Raw genomic sequence first — 6,010 nt, forward strand, 5'->3', positions numbered from 1 at the left:
GACCGGCCCCGTGCGCCGCCGCCCCGCAGCGGGCCCCCAGCGCCTCCAGGGCAGGGCAGAGCGGGGCGCTCCGCAAACCCGATGGCCACAGAGTCTCCTAAACTGAGCCGCTGTGGGTACCGCTCCCCTGACCCCCACTCCCTGAGTCACCTCCTGACCTCCCCTGACCCCCATTCCCTGAGTCACCCCCTGTGACCCCCCTGACTGCCACTCCCTGAGTCACCCCCCTGACCTCCCCTGGCCTCCACTCCCTGACCCACCCCCCTGACCTCCCTGACCCCCTCTCCCTGACCCATCCCCCATGATCTCCCCTGACCGCCACTCCCTGAGTCACCCCCCCCTGACCCCCACTCCCTGACTCACCCCCCTGACCTCCCCTGGCCTCCATTCACTGACACACTCACCAACACCCTCCACTTCCCCCCCCCCGACCTACCCTTAATTCCCCCCACTCACTAACCCAGTTGGTGATTTCCCCCCACCCCCGACCCCCACCACTCACTGAGTCACCTGCCATACTCCAGGACACTGAATTCCATGAGTCACTAATCTGCTCCCGCCTGGCACTTCCTGGGTCCCTGGCATCCATATTAGTCATCTTGGGTTGCAAATAGGGTGACCAGATGTCCCGAATTTATAGGGACAATTCCGATTTTTGGGTCTTTTTCTTATATAGGCTCCTATTACCCCCCACACCCCTGTCCCAATTTTTCACACTTGCTGTCTGGTCACCCTGGTTGCAAACAAGGTGAGCAGGTGTCGTTCCCTTCCCCCCCCCCCCTTCCCAACAGGGTCTAGTGGACATGGGAGCAGGGGTTACTCTGTCCAGCTGCCTGGGCCAAGAGGGGAGGAGGCTTTGTTCTTTTAACAGGAATAAAGTGCACTCAGGTTATATCAAATTCACCCACAAAGCAAGAATAGCACTGAAGGATTAAGCACTCTTGGTTCTCGCTCTCTCTCTCTCTCTCTCTCTCTCCATTTTTACCACACTCATCTCTGCATGCCAGTGCCTAATAGAAGTGTCATCACCACTGTATAAAGGCCCCATGTGGTCTCTTTTCCTCCCTACCTTTCCCGGAGGCAGCCAGAAAGTTTTCTCCTCTTTCTCCACATTTGTAGTTCTTTATGTTGTGGCCAGGGAAAAGTTGTATGGTGTCTGTTTCCATCCTCATAGGCCAGCTGCAGAGAAAGCTCTGTCTGCTGCCCTGGTGGGCTTTGCCCTTGGAGCAGACGATTTCATAGTTCCTGAGAAACTTGCCTGCCTAGGGAGCTCATCGCTGCAGAGAGGCAGGTTGGGCCAGTTACCTAGAGGGCTTTAAAGATTAGTGCTCAGCCTGAATCTAGGCCACTCTGGGGTATAGGGGGCTACTGCTGTAAGCAGTGCACCAAGGTGATGTACTTGCAGCCGCCCATCTGGTTGAGGAGATGGGCTGCTGCATGCTGGACTAATGAAAGCGTTTTTAATGTTGGTGTGCTCATTGCTAGGTGGGGCGAGCTGCCGTAATCCAACGAGGAGGGCATGAAAGCGTAGAACACCGTGGCCTAGTCAGTGTCTGCGAGGAGCGGAACAAGGAACTGCGCAGTGGAGGAGACATTTTTAGCCACTGTAGTCATCTGAGTATCCAACATCAGCAGCGCAAGGTCCAGAAGCCCCAGGCTGCACATTGATCTGACCATCTGAAAGCAGACTCAATACAGGGCAAAGTTATAGGGGTGGCCAGATCTTCCGAATGTTTCCCTCTTCAGTCACCAGGTTTAGTTTCAGCCAAGCGGCGACCATCCAGGTGCCAATGTCAACCAGGCACTGGGCCTGCTGAGAGATAGTAGCATTCGCAGTGGCAGCTGTAAATGATATGTTAAACGACGAGTAATCTGCATGTTGCCAGCACTTGAGACTCAACCCTTGAGTCCTGCCAAAACCCTCCAGCACGTCATTCTGGCACTTTTATGGAGAGCCGGAACAGTTCTGCCGGCACTTCCAGTACTTCCAGTATTTGCATTCTTAAGTACAGCGCTCACCTGCCAATGAGTCCATGATTTCTTGTGATCCCAGACCCCCCCCCCCCATGGCCTTATGGAGATGTTAAATAGGATGAGGGAAAGAACAGAACCAGGTGGAACTCCACAAGGTATTCACTATTCTCTAGGAACTGCAGAAAGAAAGGGTTGGTCCCATCTCAGCACTTTTCTGTTAACTCCTGCTATAGCTTCATGCCAGGAGAGTAATTGACCATGATCATTAGCAGGGCCGGCTCCAGCATTTCTGCCGCCCCAAGCAAAACAAAACAAAAAAAATGATCGTGATTGGCGGCGGCAATTAGAAAAAAAAAAAAAGCCGCGATCGGGGGCAGCAGTTCAGCGGCAGGTCCTTCGCTCCTAGAGGGAGTGAGGGACCTGCCGCCCCCGAATTGCCTCAGGTGCCGCCCCTCTCCCTTGGCCACCCCAAGCACCTGCTTGTTAAGCTGGTGCCTGGAGCCGGCCCTGATCATTAGCATCCAAAACCACCGAGAGATATAGTAATATGGATATGGACATTCTGGCCACAGTCCAGGGACATTCTCCTTCTGTCCATTCAGCAGCATGGCCAGCATTATTTTCACTGCACACCCCAGCCTGGAGGGATCTAGGACACAGGTGTCATTGTAAATGGCTCTTTGCTGGTTTTTCTATTACTATATTCAAAAGTAGAAGGATACCAGGCAGTAGCAGGTAATGTCTGTTAAATCAAGAGATGGCTTCTTGGGTACCAGTTGGATACCTCATACACAGTCCCGTCTGAAAAGTGGTATTGACAATATCTGTTAGTAGTAGTCCTAGCTGTTGTCAAGTCACTTTCATAAGCTAGGAAGGATGTGGGTCTGAGGCCCAGATAGATCCTCAAGGGTATTTAGGCTCATAATGTCCATTGAGGCTCTGGGCCTGACTCAGATTTCCTTCAGCATTTCTGCTATTTTTCTCTGTGTTAAATGCAAGTGTGGATTTAGTATGGGTCCCTTTCCACTCAGAAATCATGAAACCAAGGGTGCCAAACTTGAGTGGTGCTGTGACTCCATGCACCTGGTCAGAACGCCGGGTGCAGGGAGCTAAGCCTAGACCCATGGGACAGGAGCTGCTGCTGTGGGGTGAGTGAGGAGTGGGCTAGCTCTCCAGACCAGCACCACCATCACCCAGGGCCTCCCAGCTCACCAGGCTAGGATTAGGGTACCAGTGCTGGGACAGAAGGTGCTGTTGAGGGTGGTTGGTGCCCCTCCCTTGACTACAACTCAAAATCATGTCCAAGAAGAGTGCACCCCTGTTTATTATGGAACACTAGTAATGCACAAGTTAAAAAAGTAAAAATACATGTCTTTGCAAAAACTGCAAAAGCACCTAAAACATGTATAGTTATGCTAAAGAATTGAAAAACCAGACAAAAAGCAAAAATGTATTTTAACAAAGGGGGGGGTGATAAAGAGTGAAAAACCAGGTCATTTTTCTGTCATATGCTGTACCAAAGCACAGCTTGTGTTACAAATGACTTGATCCGTATTGTATTGTAAATAAACGAAGGTAATCTATGTATACATGCGGGTTACTAAAAACAGGGGAAATGTAACACCAAACAAACAAAAAATTTTTACTGTTAATCAACGTAAGCTATTTAAGCGTGCATCCCACAGACCACAAACACCAGAAAATATCAGTACACAGTGGAAAAAACCGCCATGTTGAAAATATTTTTTTAAAGTGTGTTATAAATAACAGACTGGTCCACTACACTTCTGCCTCCTATACATGGACAAACGAGTATGCAATGAACAATAGAAACATAAAAACCACTAGCCGGGCCAGGTCTAACTGTTATTTAAACTGTATATTATTAAGCAAAGTAAGTTCACGCATATACCTGTGGTTTTAAATCTTTCTCATTAAATATGGTGAAATTTGGTTACTGTGTAAAAACAAATGTATCATTACTGCATACTTCTTGGTTAATTAATATGATGGCATCTTTTCAGGAATGTCCACAAAACTCAAGGGCTGGTCGAAAAACTATTTCACAGTCTGGAATCTTTCAAAATACTGAAGAACACTCCAAAAATCTAGATGAAATTCTTGGCTACATTTCAAGATGATCTAAATCTAAACATCTTCTTGAAACAGGGGTAATATATATAAAAAGACCACATGAACTATTTTGACCACCAGGCAGTGGAAACCATTTCTAAATTATAGTATTGAGGGCCTGGCCGCTAAGAAACCGTACACCATTTACAATATGCATACCATTGCTAAACTGTAAAAACACACATACAAATTAATAAATTATTTACAGTAAACAACCTAAAAGCAAGGGGAAATCATGTTGGTAGGAAAATTATATGTACCACTTACAGGTAACTCCCATAACCAACTCATTAGAAAACACTGAAAAAGGAAAATTGCCCAACCTTATTAACAGTTAACTAACTGGTAACAAAAACTATAGCTAGCTGGCAGTGTGTTAAAGTATGTAACCAAAGTCCCTTTAAGAACCATTTGAGGTCAGTAACACAACATCCTAATTGAGGCACATGTTATTCAAAACAATCTTGCTTAGGATCTGGTTTCATGTACACTTCTCTTATGGTATCAGTGTATCACTACCAATATTGGATCCTAACACCACAATATTTAATACCGGTAAATTGGTTACTGTCCATTCAGCAGTATCTACACTGAACTTGAAGGCAAAAAACAGCTGAATCTACGTCAACTATTGGTGTATCATTCAGCAATGAGCACCTGATAAACACCCCACACAGTTTCTTATGCCAGGGATGTTTTAACATCACAACTCCAGAATGGCTCAGCCCAGCATCAGAGACAGAGAAGCTAGCCGCTCCAGTCTCCTGCCCAATAAAACTTACCAAATGGTAAAAATCTGCAGGAAGGTGACCTATAACATGTGTCGGAGAAAAACACAGTTCGCACTCTGGGTTTTTCTCCGATACATGAATGGACAGTACTGTGTAGTAACTAATTACAAGAAATGTCACTTGTAATGTCATTACTCCAGATTGCTGTTTTACTCCTCATGTGCATAGCACTGTGGAACACATTGTAATAACGCCTATCCCAGTTTTTCAAAACAAATCTGTTATCCAAAGTAAGCTCAATACCAAAACAAAGTTAACACTTACCTACCAGTTTTAATGTGCATATTAATCACTTTAAAACATTTCTAGACAAAAAAGCCACACACATTATTCACATTAGCAATAACATGCACAAGGCAAAACAAGCCTTGAGTAACTTGGTCCATAGTGGGGATCTCGACATGCTGATTTCTTGCATTTGGATGAAGTTGCATTTAAGGCTTTGCTTGTGTTACAAGGTGGATTAGTTTTAGCTGTGGTAATTATGTATTGCCGCTTACACTGTTTGTTAAAACACTTTAAATCACATATAAAGGGTTCTCACCACTAATTCATATATTAATTTGGCAAAAGTATCACTTTGACTACAACAAACAAGGCGACAAGTAGGGGACCTGTTGACTAATATATGCTGCCTAACTTATAAATAGATATCAATAATACATATTATCCGCACCATATATATACATATTAGTATGCATTAAGCACCAACAACATTAATCACAAATATTCTAACAGTGATATAGCATAAACCGGCCTATATCAAAATCCCATTCACTTATGCTAAGTATCCCATAACACCGTAGATTTGCTGAAGTAAGCTTATCACATAAGCAGATAGGAAACTTGTCAAAATCAAGATACATTCGTTCTATGTCTTAGTACAAGCTAGAGAAGGACCTTCGTGGATCAGTACCTGGAATGCTAGTATCCAAAACAAAGATAAGGAAAGACCAGAACAACAAGTTAGGCAACTGGGACAAGCTGATGGATTGAATTTTAGTGACATGTAAAGAAATGTGTAACTTGTAAAATCATATAAATAATACCAGCTAAAATGAGTAACTTGGGAAGCACACCTTCTGCACGAGGTAAATGTAACATCGCTGCAC

This window comes from Chrysemys picta, chromosome 4 (genome assembly GCF_011386835.1).
Source record: "Chrysemys picta bellii isolate R12L10 chromosome 4, ASM1138683v2, whole genome shotgun sequence".
In the NCBI taxonomy this organism is placed as follows: domain Eukaryota; kingdom Metazoa; phylum Chordata; order Testudines; family Emydidae; genus Chrysemys; species Chrysemys picta.